Source organism: Ovis canadensis, chromosome 16 (genome assembly GCF_042477335.2).
Source record: "Ovis canadensis isolate MfBH-ARS-UI-01 breed Bighorn chromosome 16, ARS-UI_OviCan_v2, whole genome shotgun sequence".
Taxonomy (NCBI): Eukaryota; Metazoa; Chordata; class Mammalia; order Artiodactyla; family Bovidae; genus Ovis; species Ovis canadensis.
This window is the reverse complement of record NC_091260.1, coordinates 12,344,253-12,366,689: the sequence shown is the minus strand read 5'-3', so window position 1 is coordinate 12,366,689 and position 22,437 is coordinate 12,344,253.

The window sequence follows — 22,437 nt, the reverse complement described above, 5'->3', positions numbered from 1 at the left end:
CACGTGGGCCCCACGGGGAAATCACGTGGGCCCCACCCGGAAATCACGTGGGCCCCACCCGGAAATCACGTGGGCCCCACCCGGAAATCACGTGGGCCCCACCCGGAAATCACGTGGGCCCCACCCGGAAATCACGTGGGCCCCACGGGGAAATCCCGTGGGCCCCCAGGGGAAATCACGTGGGCCCCACCCGGAAATCACGTGGGCCCCACGGGGAAATCCCGTGGGCCCCCAGGGGAAATCACGTGGGCCCCACCCGGAAATCACGTGGGCCCCATCCGGAAATCACGTGGGCCCCCAGGGGAAATCATGTGGGCCCCACCCGGAAATCACCTGGGCCCCACCCGGAAATCACGTGGGCCCCACCCGGAAATCACGTGGGCCCCACCCGGAAATCACGTGGGCCCCACCCGGAAATTTCGTGGGCCCCACGCGGAAATCACGTGGGCCCCACCCGGAAATCACGTGGGCCCCACCCGGAAATCACGTGGGCCCCACGGGGAAATCACGTGGGCCCCACCTGGAAATCACGTGGGCCCCACCCGGAAATCACGTGGGCCCCACCCGGAAATCACGTGGGCCCCACCCGGAAATCACGTGGGCCCCACCCGGAAATCACGTGGGCCCCACGGGGAAATCACGTGGGCCCCACCCGGAAATCACGTGGGCCCCACCCGGAAATCACGTGGGCCCCACCCGGAAATCACGTGGGCCCCACCCGGAAATCACGTGGGCCCCACCCGGAAATCACGTGGGCCCCACCCGGAAATCACGTGGGCCCCCAGGGGAAATCACGTGGGCCCCACCCGGAAATCACGTGGGCCCCACCCGGAAATCACGTGGGCCCAACCCGGAAATCACGTGTGCCTCACCCGGAAATCACGTGGGCCCCACCCGGAAATCACGTGGGCCCCACCCGGAAATCACGTGGGCCCCACCCGGAAATCACGTGGGCCCCACCCGGAAATCACGTGTGCCCCACCCGGAAATCACGTGGGCCCCACCCGGAAATCACGTGGGCCCCACGGGGAAATCACGTGGGCCCCACCCGGAAATCACGTGGGCCCCACCCGGAAATCACGTGGGCCCCACCCGGAAATCACGTGGGCCCCACCAGGAAATCACGTGGGCCTCACGGGGAAATCACGTGGGCCCCCAGGGGAAATCACGAGGGCCCCACCCGGAAATCACGTGTGCCCCACCCGGAAATCACGTGGGCCCCACCCGGAAATCACGTGGGCCCCACCCGGAAATCACGTGGGCCCCACGGGGAAATCACGTGGTCCCCACCCGGAAATCACGTGTGCCCCACCCGGAAATCACGTGGGCCCCACCTGGAAATCACGTGGGCCCCACGAGGAAATCACGTGGGCCCCACCTGGAAATCACGTGGGCCCCACCCGGAAATCACGTGGGCCCCACCCGGAAATCACGTGGGCCCCACCCGGAAATCACGTTGGCCCCACCCGGAAATCACGTGGGCCCCCAGGGGAAATCACGTGGGCCCCACCCGGAAATCACGTGGGCCCCACCCGGAAATCACGTGGGCCCCACCCGGAAATCACGTGGGCCCCACCCGGAAATCACGTGGGCCCCACCCGGAAATCACGTTTGCCCCACCCGGAAATCACGTGGGCCCCGCCCGGAAATCACGTGGGCCCCGCCCGGAAATCACGTGGGCCCCACCCGGAAATCACGTGGGCCCCACCCGGAACTCACGTGGGCCCCACGGGGAAATCACGTGGGCCCCACGGGGACGTCACGTGGGCCCCACCCGGAAATCGCGTGGGCCCCACCCGGAAATCACGTGGGCCCCACCCGGAAATCACGTGGGCCCCACCCGGAAATCACGTGGGCCCCACCCGGAAATCACGTGGGCCCCACCCGGAAATCACGTGGGCCCCACCCGGAAATCACATTTGCCCCACCCGGAAATCACGTGGGCCCCGCCCGGAAATCACGTGGGCCCCACCCGGAAATCACGTGGGCCCCACCCGGAAATCACGTGGGCCCCACCCGGAAATCACGTGGGCCCCACCCGGAAATCACGTGGGCCCCCAGGGGAAATCACGTGGGCCCCACCCGGAAATCACGTGGGCCCCACCCGGAAATCACGTGAGCCCCACCCGGAAATCACGTGGGCCCCACGGGGAAATCACGTGGGCCCCACCTGTAAATCACGTGGGCCCCACCCGGAAATCACGTGGGCCCCACCCGGAAATCACGTGGGCCCCCAGGGGAAATCACGTGGGCCCCACCCGGAAATCACGTGGGCCCCACCCGGAAATCACTTGGGCCCCACCCGGAAATCACGTGGGCCCCACCCGGAAATCACGTGGGCCCCACGGGGAAGTCACGTGGGCCCCACCTGGAAATCACGTGGGCCCCACCCGGAAATCACGTGGGCCCCACCCGGAAATCACGTGGGCCCCCAGGGGAAATCACGTGGGCCCCACCCGGAAATCACGTGGGCCCCACCCGGAAATCACTTGGGCCCCACCCGGAAATCACGTGGGCCCCACCCGGAAATCACGTGGGCCCCACCCGGAAATCACGTGGGCCCCACCCGGAAATCACGTTGGCCCCACCCGGAAATCACGTGGGCCCCCAGGGGAAATCACGTGGGCCCCACCCGGAAATCACGTGGGCCCCACCCGGAAATCACGTGGGCCCCACCCGGAAATCACGTGGGCCCCACCCGGAAATCACGTGGGCCCCACCCGGAAATCACGTGGGCCCCACCCGGAAATCACGTGGGCCCCACCCGGAAATCACGTGGGCCCCACCCGGAAATCACGTGGGCCCCACCCGGAAATCACGTGGGCCCCACCCGGAAATCACGTGGGCCCCACCCGGAAATCACGTGGGCCCCACCCGGAAATCACGTGGGCCCCACCCGGAAATCACGGGGGCCCCACCCGGAAATCACGAGGGCCCCACCCGGAAATCACGTGGGCCCCACCCGGAAATCACGTGGGCCCCACCCGGAAATCACGTTTGCCCCACCCGGAAATCACGTGGGCCCCGCCCGGAAATCACGTGGGCCCCGCCCGGAAATCACGTGGGCCCCACCCGGAAATCACGTGGGCCCCACCCGGAAAGCACGTGGGCCCCACCCGGAAATCACGTGGGCCCCCAGGGGAAATCACGTGGGCCCCACGGGGAAATCACGTGGGCCCCACCCGGAAATCACGTGGGCCCCACCCGGAAATCACGTGGGCCCCACCCGGAAATCACGTGGGCCCCACCCGGAAATCACGTGGGCCCCACCCGGAAATCACGTGGGCCCCACCCGGAAATCACATTTGCCCCACCCGGAAATCACGTGGGCCCCGCCCGGAAATCACGTGGGCCCCACCCGGAAATCACGTGGGCCCCACCCGGAAATCACGTGGGCCCCACCCGGAAATCACGTGGGCCCCACCCGGAAATCACGTGGGCCCCCAGGGGAAATCACGTGGGCCCCACCCGGAAATCACGTGGGCCCCACCCGGAAATCACGTGAGCCCCACCCGGAAATCACGTGGGCCCCACGGGGAAATCACGTGGGCCCCACCTGTAAATCACGTGGGCCCCACCCGGAAATCACGTGGGCCCCACCCGGAAATCACGTGGGCCCCCAGGGGAAATCACGTGGGCCCCACCCGGAAATCACGTGGGCCCCACCCGGAAATCACTTGGGCCCCACCCGGAAATCACGTGGGCCCCACCCGGAAATCACGTGGGCCCCACGGGGAAGTCACGTGGGCCCCACCTGGAAATCACGTGGGCCCCACCCGGAAATCACGTGGGCCCCACCCGGAAATCACGTGGGCCCCCAGGGGAAATCACGTGGGCCCCACCCGGAAATCACGTGGGCCCCACCCGGAAATCACTTGGGCCCCACCCGGAAATCACGTGGGCCCCACCCGGAAATCACGTGGGCCCCACCCGGAAATCACGTGGGCCCCACCCGGAAATCACGTTGGCCCCACCCGGAAATCACGTGGGCCCCCAGGGGAAATCACGTGGGCCCCACCCGGAAATCACGTGGGCCCCACCCGGAAATCACGTGGGCCCCACCCGGAAATCACGTGGGCCCCACCCGGAAATCACGTGGGCCCCACCCGGAAATCACGTGGGCCCCACCCGGAAATCACGTGGGCCCCACCCGGAAATCACGTGGGCCCCACCCGGAAATCACGTGGGCCCCACCCGGAAATCACGTGGGCCCCACCCGGAAATCACGTGGGCCCCACCCGGAAATCACGTGGGCCCCACCCGGAAATCACGTGGGCCCCACCCGGAAATCACGTGGGCCCCACCCGGAAATCACGTGGGCCTCACCCGGAAATCACGTGGGCCCCACCTGGAAATCACGTGGGGCCCACCCGGAAATCACGTGGGCCCCACCCGGAAATCACGTGGGCCCCACCCGGAAATCACGTGGGCCCCACGGGGAAATCACGTGGGCCCCACCCGGAAATCACGTGGGCCCCACCCGGAAATCACGTGGGCCCCACCCGGAAATCACGTGGGCCCCACCCGGAAATCACGTGGGCCCCACCCGGAAATCACGTGGGCCCCACCCGGAAATCACGTGGGCCCCACCCGGAAATCACGTGGGCCCCACCCGGAAATCACGTGGGCCCCACCCGGAAATCACGTGGGCCCCACCCGGAAATCACGTGGGCCCCACGGGGAAATCACCTGGGCCCCACCCGGAAATCACGTGGGCCCCACCCGGAAATCACGTGGGCCCCACCCGGAAATCACGTGGGCCCCACGGGGAAATCACGTGGGCCCCACCCGGAAATCACGTGGGGCCCACCCGGAAATCACGTGGGCCCCACCCGGAAATCACGTGGGCCCCACCCGGAAATCACGTGGGCCCCACCCGGAAATCACGTGGGCCCCACCCGGAAATCACGTGGGCCCCACCCGGAAATCACGTGGGGTCCACCCGGAAATCACGTGGGCCCCACCCGGAAATCACGTGTGCCCCACCCGGAAATCACGTGGGCCCCACCCGGAAATCACGTGGGCCCCACCCGGAAATCAGGTGGGCCCCACCCGGAAATCACGTGGGCCCCACGGGGAAATCACGTGGGCCCCACCCGATAATCACGTGGGCCCCACCCGGAAATCACGTGGGCCCCACCCGGAAATCACGTCGGCCCCACCCGGAAATCACGTGGGCCCCACCCGGAAATCACGTGGGCCCCACCCGGAAATCACGTGGGCCCCACCCGGAAATCACGTGGGCCCCACCCGGAAATCACGTGGGGTCCACCCGGAAATCACGTGGGCCCCACCCGGAAATCACGTGTGCCCCACCCGGAAATCACGTGGGCCCCACCCGGAAATCACGTGGGCCCCACCCGGAAATCACGTGGGCCCCACCCGGAAATCAGGTGGGCCCCACCCGGAAATCACGTGGGCCGAACGGGGAAATCACGTGGGCCCCACCCGCAAATCACGTGGGCCCCACCCGGAAATCACGTGGGCCCCACCCGGAAATCACGTGGGCCCCACCCGGAAATCACGTGGGCCCCACCCGGAAATCACGTGGGCCCCACCCGGAAATCACGTGGGCCCCACCCGGAAATCACGTGGGGCCCACCCGGAAATCACGTGGGCCCCACCCGGAAATCACGTGGGCCCCACCCGGAAATCACGTGGGCCCCACCCGGAAATCACGTGGGCCCCACCCTGAAATCACGTGGGCCCCACGGGGAAATCACGTGGGCCCCACCCGGAAATCACGTGGGCCCCACGGGGAAATCACGTGGGCCCCACCCGGAAATCACGTGGGCCCCACCCGGAAATCACGTGGGCCCCACCCGGAAATCACGTGGGCCCCACCCGGAAATCACGTGGGCCCCACCCGGACATCACGTGGGCCCCACGGGTAAATCACGTGGGCCCCACCCGGAAATCACGTGGGCCCCACCCGGAAATCACGTGGGCCCCACGCGGAAATCACGTGGGCCCCCAGGGGAAATCACGTGGGCCCCACCCGGAAATCACGTGGGCCCCACCCGGAAATCACGTGGGCCCCACCCGGAAATCACGTGGGCCCCACCCGGAAATCATGTGGGCCCCACCCGGAAATCACGTGGGCCCCACCCGGAAATCACGTGGGCCCCACAGGGAAATCACGTGGGCCCCACCCGGAAATCACGTGGGCCCCACCCGGAAATCACGTGGGCCCCACCCGGAAATCACGTGGGCCCCACCCGGAAATCACGTGGGGCCCACCCGGAAATCACGTGGGCCCCACAGGGAAATCACGTGGGCCCCACCCGGAAATCACGTGGGCCCCACCCGGAAATCACGTGGGCCCCACCCGGAAATCACGTGGGCCCCACCCGGAAATCACGTGGGCCCCACCCGGAAATCACGTGGGCCCCACCCGGAAATCACGTGGGCCCCACCCGGAAATCACGTGGGCCACACCCGGAAATCACGTGGGCCCCACCCGGAAATCACGTGGGCCCCACCCGGAAATCACGTGGGCCCCACCCGGAAATCACGTGGGCCCCACCCGGAAATCACGTGGGCCCCACCCGGAAATGACGTGGTCCCCACCCGGAAATCACGTGGGCCCCACCCTGAAATCACGTGGGCCCCACGGGGAAATCACGTGGGCCCCACCCGGAAATCACGTGGGCCCCACCCGGAAATCACGTGGGCCCCACAGGGAAATCACGTGGGCCCCACCCGGAAATCAGGTGGGCCCCACCCGGAAATCACGTGGGCCCCACCCGGAAATCACGTGGGCCCCACCCGGAAATCACGTGGGCCCCACCCGGAAATCACGTGGGCCCCACGGGGAAATCACGTGGGCCCCACCCGGAAATCACGTGGGCCCCACCCGGAAATCACGTGGGCCCCACGCGGAAATCACGTGGGCCCCCAGGGGAAATCACGTGGGCCCCACCCGGAAATCACGTGGGCCCCACCCGGAAATCACGTGGGCCCCACCCGGAAAACACGTGGGCCCCACCCGGAAATCACGTTGGCCCCACCCGGAAATCACGTGGGCCCCACCCGGAAATCACGAGGGCCCCACCCGGAAATCACGTGGGCCCCACCTGGAAATCAGGTGGGCCCCACCAGGAAATCACGTGGGCCCCACCCGGAAATCACGTGGGCCCCACCCGGAAATCACGTGGGCCCCACCCGGAAATCACGTGTGCCCCACGGGGAAATCACGTGGGCCCCACCCGGAAATCACGTGGGCCCCACCCGGAAATCACGTGGGCCCCACCCGGAAATCACGTGGGCCCCACCCGGAAATCACGTGGGCCCCACCCGGAAATCACGTGGGCACCACCCGGAAATCACGTGGGCCCCACCCGGAAATCACGTGGGCCCCACCCGGAAATCACGTGGGCCCCCAGGGGAAATCACGTGGGCCCCACCCGGAAATCACGTGGGCCCCACCCGGAAATCACGTGGGGCCCACCCGGAAATCACGTGGGCCCCACGGGGAAATCACGTGGGCCCCACCCGGAAATCACGTGGGCCCCACCCGGAAATCACTTGGGGCCCACCCGGAAATCACGTGGGGCCCACCCGGAAATCACGTGGGCCCCACGGGGAAATCACGTGGGCCCCACCCGGAAATCACGTGGGCCCCACCCGGAAATCACGCGGGCCCCACCCGGAAATCACGTGGGCCCCACCAGGAAATCACGTGGGCCCCACCCGGAAATCACGTGGGCCCCACCCGGAAATCACGTGGGCCCCACCCGGAAATCCCGTGGGCCCCCAGGGGAAATCACGTGGGCCCCACCCGGAAATCACGTGGGCCCCACCCGGAAATCACGTGGGCCCCACCCGAAATGACGTGGTCCCCACCCGGAAATCACGTGGGCCCCACCCTGAAATCACGTGGGCCCCACGGGGAAATCACGTGGGCCCCACCCGGAAATCACGTGGGCCCCACCCGGAAATCACGTGCGCCCCACCCGGAAATCACGTGGGCCCCACGGGGAAATCACGTGGGCCCCACCCGGAAATCACGTGGGCCCCACCCGGAAATCACGTGGGCCCCACCCGGAAATCACGTGGGCCCCACCCGGAAATCACGTGGGCCCCACCCGGACATCACGTGGGCCCCACGGGGAAATCACGTGGGCCCCACCCGGAAATCACGTGGGCCCCACCCGGAAATCACGTGGGCCCCACGCGGAAATCACGTGGGCCCCCAGGGGAAATCACGTGGGCCCCACCCGGAAATCACGTGGGCCCCACCCGGAAATCACGTGGGCCCCACCCGGAAATCACGTGGGCCCCACCCGGAAATCACGTGGGCCCCACCCGGAAATCACGTGGGCCCCACCCGGAAATCACGTGGGCCCCACAGGGAAATCACGTGGGCCCCACCCGGAAATAACGTGGGCCCCACCCGGAAATCACGTGGGCCCCACCCGGAAATCACGTGGGCCCCACCCGGAAATCACGTGGGGCCCACCCGGAAATCACGTGGGCCCCACAGGGAAATCACGTGGGCCCCACCCGGAAATCAGGTGGGCCCCACCCGGAAATCACGTGGGCCCCACCCGGAAATCACGTGGGCCCCCCCGGAAATCACGAGGGCCCCACGGGGAAATCACGTGGGCCCCACCCGGAAATCACGTGGGCCCCACCCGGAAATCAAGTGGGCCCCACCCGGAAATCACGTGGGCCCCACCCGGAAATCACGTGGGCCCCCAGGGGAAATCACGTGGGCCCCACCCGGAAATCACGTGGGCCCCACCCGGAAATCACGTGGGGCCCACCCGGAAATCACGTGGGCCCCACAGGGAAATCACGTGGGCCTCACCCGGAAATCAGGTGGGCCCCACCCGGAAATCACGTGGGCCCCACCCGGAAATCACGTGGGCCCCCCCGGAAATCACGAGGGCCCCACGGGGAAATCACGTGGGCCCCACCCGGAAATCACGTGGGCCCCACCCGGAAATCACGTGGGCCCCACCCGGAAATCACGTGGGCCCCACCCGGAAATCACGTGGGCCCCCAGGGGAAATCACGTGGGCCCCACCCGGAAATCACGTGGGCCCCACCCGGAAATCACGTGGGCCCCACCCGGAAATCACGTGGGCCCCACCCGGAAATCACGTGGGCCCCACCCGGAAATCACGTGGGCCCCACCCTGAAATCACGTGGGCCCCACGGGGAAATCACGTGGGCCCCACCCGGAAATCACGTGGGCCCCACCCGGAAATCACGTGGGCCCCACCCGGAAATCACGTGGGCCCCACCCGGAAATCACGTGGGCCCCACGGGGAAATCACGTGGGCCCCACCCGGAAATCACGTGGGCCCCACGGGGAAATCACGTGGGCCCCCAGGGGAAATCACGTGGGCCCCACGCGGAAATCTCGTGGGCCCCACCCGGAAATCACGTGGGCCCCACCCGGAAATCACGTGGGGCCCACCCGGAAATCACGTGGGCCCCACCCGGAAATCACGTGGGCCCCACCCGGAAATCACGTGGGCCCCACCCGGAAATCACGTGGGCCCCACCCGGAAATCACGTGGGCCCCACCCGGAAATCACGTGGGCCCCACCCGGAAATCACGTGGGCCCCACGGGGAAATCACGTGGGCCCCACCCGGAAATCACGTGGGCCCCACCCGGAAATCACGTGGGCCCCACGCGGAAATCACGTGGGCCCCCAGGGGAAATCACGTGGGCCCCACCCGGAAATCACGTGGGCCCCACCCGGAAATCACGTGGGCCCCACCCGGAAAACACGTGGGCCCCACCCGGAAATCACGTTGGCCCCACCCGGAAATCACGTGGGCCCCACCCGGAAATCACGAGGGCCCCACCCGGAAATCACGTGGGCCCCACCCGGAAATCAGGTGGGCCCCACCAGGAAATCACGTGGGCCCCACCCGGAAATCACGTGGGCCCCACCCGGAAATCACGTGGGCCCCACCCGGAAATCACGTGTGCCCCACGGGGAAATCACGTGGGCCCCACCCGGAAATCACGTGGGCCCCACCCGGAAATCACGTGGGCCCCACCCGGAAATCACGTGGGCCCCACCCGGAAATCACGTGGGCCCCACCCGGAAATCACGTGGGCCCCACCCGGAAATCACGTGGGCCCCACCCGGAAATCACGTGGGCCCCCAGGGGAAATCACGTGGGCCCCACCCGGAAATCACGTGGGCCCCACCCGGAAATCACGTGGGGCCCACCCGGAAATCACGTGGGCCCCACGGGGAAATCACGTGGGCCCCACCCGGAAATCACGTGGGCCCCACCCGGAAATCACTTGGGGCCCACCCGGAAACCACGTGGGGCCCACCCGGAAATCACGTGGGCCCCACGGGGAAATCACGTGGGCCCCACCCGGAAATCACGTGGGCCCCACCCGGAAATCACGTGGGCCCCACCCGGAAATCACGTGGGCCCCACCAGGAAATCACGTGGGCCCCACCCGGAAATCACGTGGGCCCCACCCGGAAATCACGTGGGCCCCACCCGGAAATCCCGTGGGCCCCCAGGGGAAATCACGTGGGCCCCACCCGGAAATCACGTGGGCCCCACCCGGATATCACGTGGGGCCCACCCGGAAATCACGTGGGCCCCACGGGGAAATCACGTGGGCCCCGCCCGGAAATCACGTGGGCCCCACCCGGAAATCACGTGGGCCCCACCCGGAAATCACGTGGGCCCCACCCGGAAATCACGTGGGCCCCACGGGGAAATCACGTGGGACCCACCCGGAAATCACGTGGGCCCCACCCGGAAATCACGTGGGCCCCACCCGGAAATCACGTGGGCCCCACCCGGAAATCACGTGGGCCCCACCCGGAAATCACGAGGGCCCCACCCGGAAATCACGTGGGCCCCACCCGGAAATCACGTGGGGCCCACCCGGAAATCACGTGGGCCCCACCCGGAAATCACGTGGGCCCCACCCGGAAATCACGTGGGCCCCACCCGGAAATCACGTGGGCCCCACCCGGAAATGACGTGGTCCCCACGGGGAAATCACGTGGGCCCCACGGGGAAATCACGTGGGCCCCCAGGGGAAATCACGTGGGCCCCACCCGGAAATCTCGTGGGCCCCACCCGGAAATCACGTGGGCCCCACCCGGAAATCACGTGGGCCCCACCCGGAAATCACGTGGGGCCCACCCGGATTCACGTGGGCCCCACCCGGAAATCACGTGGGCCCCACCCGGAAATCACGTGGGCCCCACCCGGAAATCACGTGGGCCCCACCCGGAAATCACGTGGGCCCCACCCGGAAATCACGTGGGCCCCACCCGGAAATCACGTGGGCCCCACCCGGAAATCACGTGGGCCCCACCCGGAAATCACGTGGGCCCCACCCGGAAATCACGTGGGCCCCACCCGGAAATCACGTGGGCCCCACGCGGAAATCACGTGGGCCCCCAGGGGAAATCACGTGGGCCCCACCCGGAAATCACGTGGGCCCCACCCGGAAATCACGTGGGCCCCACCCGGAAATCACGTGGGCCCCACCCGGAAATCACGTGGGCCCCACCCGGAAATCACGTGGGCCCCACCCGGAAATCACGTGTGCCCCACGGGGAAATCACGTGGGCCCCACCCGGAAATCACGTGGGCCCCACCCGGAAATCACGTGGGCCCCACCCGGAAATCACGTGGGCCCCACCCGGAAATCACGTGGGCCCCACCCGGAAATCACGTGGGCCCCACCCGGAAATCACGTGGGCCCCACCCGGAAATCACGTGGGCCCCACCCGGAAATCACGTGGGCCCCACGGGGAAATCACGTGGGCCCCACCCGGAAATCACGTTTGCCCCACCCGGAAATCACGTGGGCCCCACCCGGAAATCACGTGGGCCCCACCCGGAAATCACGTGGGCCCCACCCGGAAATCATGTGGGCCCCACCCAGAAATCACGTGGGCCCCACCCGGAAATCACGTGGGCCCCACCCGGAAATCACGTGGGCCCCACCCGGAAATCACGTGGGCCCCACGGGGAAATCCCGTGGGCCCCCAGGGGAAATCACGTGGGCCCCACCCGGAAATCACGTGGGCCCCACCCGGAAATCACGTGGGCCCCCAGGGGAAATCACGTGGGCCCCACCCGGAAATCACGTGGGCCCCACCCGGAAATCACGTGGGCCCCACCCGGAAATCACGTGGGGCCCACCCGGATATCACGTGGGCCCCACGGGGAAATCACGTGGGCCCCCAGGGGAAATCACGTGGGCCCCCAGGGGAAATCACGTGGGCCCCACCCGGAAATCACGTGGGCCCCACCCGGAAATCACGTGGGCCCCACCCGGAAATCACGTGGGCCCCACCCGGAAATCACGTGGGCCCCACCCGGAGATCACGTGGGCACCACTCGGAGATCACGTGGGCCCCACCCGGAAATCACGTGGGCCCCACCCGGAAATCACGTGGGCCCCACCCGGAAATCACGTGGGCCCCACCCGGAAATCACGTGGGCCCCACCCGGAAATCACGTGGGCCCCACCCGGAAATCACGTGGGCCCCACCCGGAAATCACGTGGGCCCCACCCGGAAATGACGTGGGCCCCACCCGGAAATCACGAGGGCACCACGGGGAAATCACGTGGGCCCCACCCGGAAATCACGTGGGCCCCACCCGGAAATCACGTGGGCCCCACCCGGAAATCACGTGGGCCCAACCCGGAAATCACGTGGGCCCCACACGGAAATCACGTGGGCCCCACGGGGAAATCCCGTGGGCCCCCAGGGGAAATCACGTGGGCCCCACCCGGAAATCACGAGGGCCCCACCCGGAAATCACGTGGGCCCCACGGGGAAATCACGTGGGCCCCACCCGGAAATCACGTGGGCCCCACCCGGAAATCACGTGGGCCCCACGGGGAAATCACGTGGGCCCCACCCGGAAATCACGTGTGCCCCACCCGGAAATCACGTGGGCCCCACCCGGAAATCACGTGGGCCCCACCCGGAAATCACGTGGGCCCCACGGGGAAATCACGTGGGCCCCACCCGGAAATCACGTGGGCCCCACCCGGAAATCACGTGGGCCCCACCCGGAAATCACGTGGGCCCCACCCGGAAATCACGTGGGCCCCACCCGGAAATCACGTGGGCCACACGGGGAAATCACGTGGGCCCCACCCGGAAATCACGTGGGCCCCACCCGGAAATCACGTGGGCCCCACCCGGAAATCACGTGGGCCCCACCCGGAAATCACGTGGGCCCCACCCGGAAATCACGTGGGCCCCCAGGGGAAATCACGTGGGCCCCACCCGGAAATCACGTGGGCCCCACCCGGAAATCACGTGGGCCCCCAGGGGAAATCACGTGGGCCCCACCCGGAAATCACGTGGGCCCCACCCGGAAATCACGTGGGCCCCACCCGGAAATCACGTGGGCCCCACCCGGAAATCACGTGGGCCCCACCCGGACATCACGTGGGCCCCACCCGGAAATCACGTGGGCCCCACCCGGAAATCACGTGGGCCCCACCCGGAAATCACGTGGGCCCCACCCGGAAATCACGTGGGCCCCACCCGGAAATCACGTGGGCCCCACCCGGAAATCACGTGGGCCCCACCCGGAAATCACGTGGGCCCCACCCGGAAATCACGTGGGCCCCACCCGGAAATCACGTGGGCCCCACCCGGAAATCACGTGGGCCCCACCCGGAAATCACGTGGGCCCCACCCGGAAATCACGTGGGCCCCACCCGGAAATCACGTGGGCCCCACGGGGAAATCACGTGGGCCCCACCCGGAAATCACGAGGGCCCCACCCGGAAATCACGTGGGCCCCACCCGGAAATCACGTGGTCCCCACCCGGAAATCACGTGGGCCCCCAGGGGAAATCACGTGGGCCCCACCCGGAAATCACGTGGGCCCCACGGGGAAATCACGTGGGCCCCACGGGGAAATCACGTGGGCCCCACCCGGAAATCACGTGTGCCCGACCCGGAAATCACGTGGGCCCCACCCGGAAATCACGTGGGCCCCACCCGGAAATCACGTGGGCCCCACCCGGAAATCACGTGGGCCCCACCCGGAAATCACGTGGGCCCCACACGGAAATCACGTGTGCCCCACCCGGAAATCACGTGGGCCCCACCCGGAAATCACGTGGGCCCCACGGGGAAATCACGTGCGCCCCACCCGGAAATCACGTGGGCCCCACCCGGAAATCACGTGGGCCCCACCCGGAAATCACGTGGGCCCCACCCGGAAATCACGTGGGGCCCACCCGGAAATCACGTGGGCCCCACCCGGAAATCACGTGGGCCCCACCCGGAAATCACGTGGGCCCCACCCGGAAATCACGTGGGCCCCACGGGGAAATCACGTGGGCCCCACCCGGAAATCACGTGGGCCCCACCCGGAAATCACGTGGGCCCCACCCGGAAATCACGTGGGCCCCCAGGGGAAATCACGTGGGCCCCACCCGGAAATCACGTGGGCCCCACCCGGAAATCACGTGGGCCCCACCCGGAAATCACGTGGGCCCCACCCGGAAATCACGTGGGCCCCACGGGGAAATCACGTGGGCCCCACCCGGAAATCACGTGGGCCACACCCGGAAATCACGTGGGCCCCACCCGGAAATCACGTGGGCCCCACCCGGAAATCACGTTGGCCCCACCCGGAAATCACGTGGGCCCCACCCGGAAATCACGTGGGCCACACGGGGAAATCACGTGGGCCCCACCCGGAAATCACGTGGGCCCCACCCGGAAATCACGTGGGCCCCACCCGGAAATCACGTGGGCCCCACCCGGAAATCACGTGGGCCCCACCCGGAAATCACGTGGGCCCCCAGGGGAAATCACGTGGGCCCCACCCGGAAATCACGTGGGCCCCACCCGGAAATCACGTGGGCCCCCAGGGGAAATCACGTGGGCCCCACCCGGAAATCACGTGGGCCCCACCCGGAAATCACGTGGGCCCCCAGGGGAAATCACGTGGGCCCCACCCGGAAATCACGTGGGCCCCACCCGGAAATCACGTGGGCCCCACCCGGAAATCACGTGGGCCCCACCCGGACATCACGTGGGCCCCACCCGGAAATCACGTGGGCCCCACCCGGAAATCACGTGGGCCCCACCCGGAAATCACGTGGGCCCCACGGGGAAATCACGAGGGCCCCACCCGGAAATCACGTGGGCCCCACCCGGAAATCACGTGGGCCCCACCCGGAAATCACGTGGGCCCCACCCGGAAATCACGTGGGCCCCACCCGGAAATCACGTGGGCCCCACCCGGAAATCACGTGGGCCCCACGGGGAAATCACCTGGGCCCCACCCGGAAATCACGTGGGCCCCACCCGGAAATCACGTGGGCCCCACCCGGAAATCACGTGGTCCCCACCCGGAAATCACGTGGGCCCCCAGGGGAAATCACGTGGGCCCCACCCGGAAATCACGTGGGCCCCACCCGGAAATCACGTGGGCCCCACGGGGAAATCACGTGGGCCCCACCCGGAAATCACGTGGGCCCGACCCGGAAATCACGTGGGCCCCACCCGGAAATCACGTGGGCCCCACCCGGAAATCACGTGGGCCCCACCCGGAAATCACGTGGGCCCCACCCGGAAATCACGTGGGCCCCACACGGAAATCACGTGTGCCCCACCCGGAAATCACGTGGGCCCCACCCGGAAATCACGTGGGCCCCACGGGGAAATCACGTGGGCCCCACCCGGAAATCACGTGGGCCCCACCCGGAAATCACGTGGGCCCCACCCGGAAATCACGTGGGCCCCACCCGGAAATCATGTGGGCCCCACCCGGAAATCACGTGGGCCCCACGGGGAAATCACGTGGGCCCCACCCGGAAATCACGTGGGCCCCACCCGGAAATCACGTGGGGCCCACCCGGAAATCACGTGGGCCCCACCCGGAAATCACGTGGGCCCCACGGGGAAATCACGTGGGACCCACCCGGAAAACACGTGGGCCCCACCCGGAAATCACGTGGGCCCCACGGGGAAATCACGTGGGCCCCCAGGGGAAATCACGTGGGCCCCACCCGGAAATCACGTGGGCCCCACGGGGAAATCACGTGGGCCCCACCCGGAAATCACGTGGGCCCCACCCGGAAATCACGTGGGCCCGACCCGGAAATCACGTGGGCCCCACCCGGAAATCACATGGGCCCCACCCGGAAATCACGTGGGCCCCACCCGGAAATCACGTGGGCCCCACCCGGAAATCACGTGGGCCCCACCCGGAAATCACGTGGGCCCCACCCGGAAATGACGTGGGCCCCACCCGGAAATCACGTGGGCCCCACGGGGAAATCACGTGGGCCCCACCCGGAAATCACGTGGGCCCCACCCGGAAATCACGTGGGCCCCACCCGGAAATCACGTGGGCCCCACCCGGGAATCACGTGGGCCCCACCCGGAAATCACGTGGGCCCCACGGGGAAATCCCGTGGGCCCCCAGGGGAAATCACGTGGGCCCCACCCGGAAATCACGTGGGCCCCACCCGGAAATCACGTGGGCCCCACGGGGAAATCACGTGGGCCCCACCCGGAAATCACGTGGGCCCCACCCGGAAATCACGTGGGCCCCACCCGGAAATCACGTGGGCCCCACCCGGAAATCACGTGGGCCCCACCCGGAAATCACGTGGGCCCCACCCGGAAATCACGTGGGCCCCACCCCGAAATCACGTGGGGCCCACCCGGAAATCACGTGGGCCCCACCCGGAAATCACGTGGGCCCCACCCGGAAATCACGTGGGCCCCACCCGGAAATCACGTGGGCCCCACCCGGAAATCACGTGGGCCCCACCCGGAAATCACGTGGGCCCCACCCGGAAATCACGTGGGCCCCACCCGGAAATCACGTGGGCCCCACCCGGAAATCACGTGTGCCCCACCCGGAAATCACGTGGGCCCCACCCGGAAATCACGTGGGCCCCACCCGGAAATCACGTGGGCCCCACCCGGAAATCACGTGGGCCCCACCCGGAAATCACGTGGGGCCCACCCGGAAATCACGTGGGCCCCACCCGGAAATCACGTGGGCCCCACCCGGAAATCACGTGGGCCCCACCCGGAAATCACGTGGGCCCCACCCGGAAATCACGTGGGGCCCACCCGGAAATCACGTGGGCCCCACGGGGAAATCACCTGGGCCCCACCCGGAAATCACGTGGGCCCCACCCGGAAATCACGTGGGCCCCACCCGGAAATCACGTGGGCCCCACCCGGAAATCACGTGGGCCCCACCCGGAAATCACGTGGGCCCCACGGGGAAATCACCTGGGCCCCACCCGGAAATCACGTGGGCCCCACCCGGAAATCACGTGGGCCCCACCCGGAAATCACATGGGCCCCACCCGGAAATCACGTGGGCCCCACCCGGAAATCACGTGGGCCCCACCCGGAAATCACGTGGGCCCCACGGGGAAATCACGTGGGCCCCACCCGGAAATCACGTGTGCCCGACCCGGAAATCACGTGGGCCCCACCCGGAAATCACGTGGGCCCCACCCGGAAATCACGTGGGCCCCACCCGGAAATCACGTGGGCCCCACCCGGAAATCACGTGGGCCCCACCCGGAAATCACGTGGGCCCCCAGGGGAAATCACGTGGGCCCCACCCGGAAATCACATGGGCCCCACCCGGAAATCACGCGGGCCCCACCCGGAAATCACTAGGGCCCCACCCGGAAATCACGTGGGCCCCACCCGGAAATCACGTGGGGCCCACCCGGAAATCACGTGGGCCCCACCCGGAAATCACGTGGGCCCCACCCGGAAATCACGTGGGCCCCACGGGGAAATCACGTGGGCCCCACCCGGAAAACACGTGGGCCCCACCCGGAAATCACGTGGGCCCCACGGGGAAATCACGTGGGCCCCCAGGGGAAATCACGTGGGCCCCACCCGGAAATCACGTGGGCCCCACCCGGAAATCACGTGGGCCCCACCCGGAAATCACGTGGGCCCCACCCGGAAATCACGTGGGCCCCACCCGGAAATCACGTGGGCCCCACCCGGAAATCACGTGGGCACCACGCGGAAATCACGTGGGCCCCACCCGGAAATCACGTGGGCCCCACCCGGAAATCACGTGGGCCCCACCCGGAAATCACGTGGGCCCCACCCGGAAATCACGTGGGCCCCACCCGGAAATCACGTGGGCCCCACCCGGAAATGACGTGGGCCCCACCCGGAAATGACGTGGGCCCCACCCGGAAATCACGAGGGCCCCACGGGGAAATCACGTGGGCCCCACCCGGAAATCACGTGGGCCCCACCCGGAAATCACGTGGGCCCCACCCGGAAATCACGTGGGCCCCACCCGGAAAACACGTGGGCCCCACACGGAAATCACGTGGGCCCCACGGTGAAATCCCGTGGGCCCCCAGGGGAAATCACGTGGGCCCCACCCGGAAATCACGTGGGCCCCACCCGGAAATCACGTGGGCCCCACGGGGAAATCACGTGGGCCCCACCCGGAAATCACGTGGGCCCCACCCGGAAATCACGTGGGCCCCACGGGGAAATCACGTGGGCCCCACCCGGAAATCACGTGTGCCCCACCCGGAAATCACGTGGGCCCCACCCGGAAATCACGTGGGCCCCACCCGGAAATCACGTGGGCCCCACGGGGAAATCACGTGGGCCCCACCCGGAAATCACGTGGGCCCCACCCGGAAATCACGTGGGCCCCACCCGGAAATCACGTGGGCCCCACCCGGAAATCACGTGGGCCCCACCCGTAAATCACGTGGGCCCCCAGGGGAAATCACGTGGGCCCCACCCGGAAATCACGTGGGCCCCACCCGGAAATCACGTGGGCCCCACCCGGAAATCACGTGGGCCCCACCCGGAAATCACGTGGGCCCCACCCGGAAATCACGTGGGCCCCACCCGGAAATCACGTGGGCCCCACCCGGAAATCACGTGGGCCCCACCCGGAAATCACGTGGGGCCCACCCGGAAATCACGTGGGCCCCACCCGGAAATCACGTGGGCCCCACCCGGAAATCACGTGGGCCCCACCCGGAAATCACGTGGGCCCCACCCGGAAATCACGTGGGCCCCACCCGGAAATCACGTGGGCCCCACCCGGAAATCACGTGGGCCACACGGGGAAATCACGTGGGCCCCACCCGGAAATCACGTGGGCCCCACCCGGAAATCACGTGGGCCCCACCCGGAAATCACGTGGGCCCCACGGGGAAATCACGTGGGCCCCACCCGGAAATCACGTGGGCCCCACCCGGAAATCACGTGGGCCCCACCCGGAAATCTCGTGGGCCCCACCCGGAAATCACGTGGGGCCCACCCGGAAATCACGTGGGCCCCACCCGGAAATCACGTGGGCCCCACCCGGAAATCACGTGGGCCCCACCCGGAAATCACGTGGGCCCCACCCGGAAATCACGAGGGCCCCACCCGGAAATCACGTGGGCCCCACCCGGAAATCACGTGGGCCCCACCCGGAAATCACGAGGGCCCCACCCGGAAATCACGTGGGCCCCACCCGGAAATCACGTGGGCCCCACCCGGAAATCACGTGGGCCCCACCCGGAAATCACGTGGGCCCCACCCGGAAATCACGTGGGCCCCACCCGGAAATCACGTGGGGCCCACCCGGAAATCACGTGGGCCCCACCCGGAAATCACGTGGGCCCCACGGGGAAATCACGTGCGCCCCCAGGGGAAATCACGTGGGCCCCCAGGGGAAATCACGTGGGCCCCACCCGGAAATCACGTGGGCCACACCCGGAAATCACGTGGGCCCCACCCGGAAATCACGTGGGCCCTACCCGGAAATCACGTGGGCCCCACCCGGAAATCACGTGGGCCCCACCCGGAAATCACGTGGGCCCCACCCGGAAATCACGTGGGCCCCACGGGGAAATCACGTGGGCCCCACCCGGAAATCACGTGGGCCCCACCCGGAAATCACGTGGGCCCCACGGGGAAATCACGTGGGACCCACCCGGAAATCACGTGGGCCCCACCCGGAAATCACGTGGGCCCCACCCGGAAATCACGTGGGCCCCACCCGGAAATCACGTGGGCCCCCAGGGGAAATCACGTGGGCCCCACCCGGAAATCACGTGGGCCCCACCCGGAAATCACGTGGGCCCCACCCGGAAATCACGTGGGCCCCACCCGGAAATCACGTGGGCCCCACCCGGAAATCACGTGGGCCCCACCCGGAAATCACGTGGGGCCCACCCGGAAATCACGTGGGCCCCACCCGGAAATCACGTGGGCCCCACCCGGAAATCACGTGGGCCCCACGGGGAAATCACGTGGGCCCCACCCGGAAATCACGTGGGCCCCACGGGGAAATCACGTGGGCCCCCAGGGGAAATCACGTGGGCCCCACCCGGAAATCACGTGTGCCCCCAGGGGAAATCACGTGGGCCCCACCCGGAAATCACGTGGGCCCCACCCGGAAATCACGTGGGGCCCACCCGGGAATCACGTGGGCCCCACGGGGAAATCACGTGGGCCCCACCCGGAATTCACGTGGGCCCCACCCGGAAATCACGTGGGCCCCACGGGGAAATCACGTGGGACCCACCCGGAAATCACGTGGGCCCCACCCGGAAATCACGTGGGCCCCACGGGGAAATCACGTCGGCCCCACCCGGAAATCACGTGGGCCCCACCCGGAAATCACGTGGGCCCCACCCGGAAATCACGTGGGCCCCACCCGGAAATCACGTGGGCCCCACGCGGAAATCACGTGGGCCCCACCCGGAAATCACGTGGGCCCCACCCGGAAATCACGTGGGCCCCACCCGGAAATCACGTGGGCCCCACCCGGAAATCACGTGGGCCCCACCCGGAAATCACGTGGGCCCCACCCGGAAATCACGTGGGCCCCACCCGGAAATCACGTGGGCCCCCAGGGGAAATCACGTGGGCCCCACCCGGAAATCACGTGGGCCCCACCCGGAAATCACGTGGGCCCCACCCGGAAATCACGTGGGCCCCACCCGGAAATCACGTGGGCCCCACCCGGAAATCACGTGGGCCCCACGGGGAAATCACGTGGGCCCCACGGGGAAATCACGTGGGCCCCACCCGGAAATCACGTGGGCCCCACGGGGAAATCACGTGGTCCCCACGGGGAAATCACGTGGGCCCCACCCGGAAATCACGTGGGCCCCACCCGGAAATCACGTGGGCCCCACCCGGAAATCACGTGGGCCCCACCCGGAAATCACGTGGGCCCCACCCGGAAATCACGTGGGCCCCACCCGGAAATCACGTGGGCCCCACGGGGAAATCACGTGGGCCCCACCCGGAAATCACGTGGGCCCCACGGGGAAATCACGTGGGCCCCCAGGGGAAATCACGTGGGCCCCACCCGGAAATCACGTGGGCCCCCAGGGGAAATCACGTGGGCCCCACCCGGAAATCACGTGGGCCCCACCCGGAAATCACGTGGGGCCCACCCGGGAATCACGTGGGCCCCACGGGGAAATCACGTGGGCCCCACCCGGAATTCACGTGGGCCCCACCCGGAAATCACGTGGGCCCCACGGGGAAATCACGTGGGACCCACCCGGAAATCACGTGGGCCCCACCCGGAAATCACGTGGGCCCCACGGGGAAATCACGTGGGCCCCACCCGGAAATCACGTGGGCCCCACCCGGAAATCACGTGGGCCCCACCCGGAAATCACGTGGGCCCCACCCGGAAATCACGTGGGCCCCCAGGGGAAATCACGTGGGCCCCACCCGGAAATCACGTGGGCCCCACCCGGAAATCACGTGGGCCCCACCCGGAAATCACGTGGGCCCCCCCGGAAATCACGAGGGCCCCACGGGGAAATCACGTGGGCCCCACCCGGAAATCACGTCGGCCCCACCCGGAAATCACGTGGGCCCCACCCGGAAATCACGTGGGCCCCACCCGGAAATCACGTGGGCCTCACCCGGAAATCACGTGGGCCCCCCCGGAAATCACGAGGGCCCCACGGGGAAATCACGTGGGCCCCACCCGGAAATCACGTGGGCCCCACCCGGAAATCACGTGGGCCCCACCCGGAAATCAGGTGGGCTCCACCCGGAAATCACGTGGGCCCCACCCGGAAATCACGTGGGCCCCACCCGGAAATCACGTGGGCCCCACCCGGAAATCACGTGGGCCCCACGGGGAAATCACGTGGGCCCCAACCGGAAATCAGGTGGGCCCCACCCGGAAATCACGTGGGCCCCACGGGGAAATCACGTGGGCCCCACCCGGAAATCACGTGGGCCCCACCCGGAAATCACGTGGGCCCCACCCGGAAATCACGTGGGCCCCACCCGGAAATCACGTGGGCCCCACGGGGAAATCACGTGGGCCCCACCCGGAAATCACGTGGGCCCCACCCGGAAATCACGTGGGCCCCACCCGGAAATCACGTGGGCCCCACCCGGAAATCACGTGGGCCCCACCCGGAAATCACGTGGGCCACACGGGGAAATCAC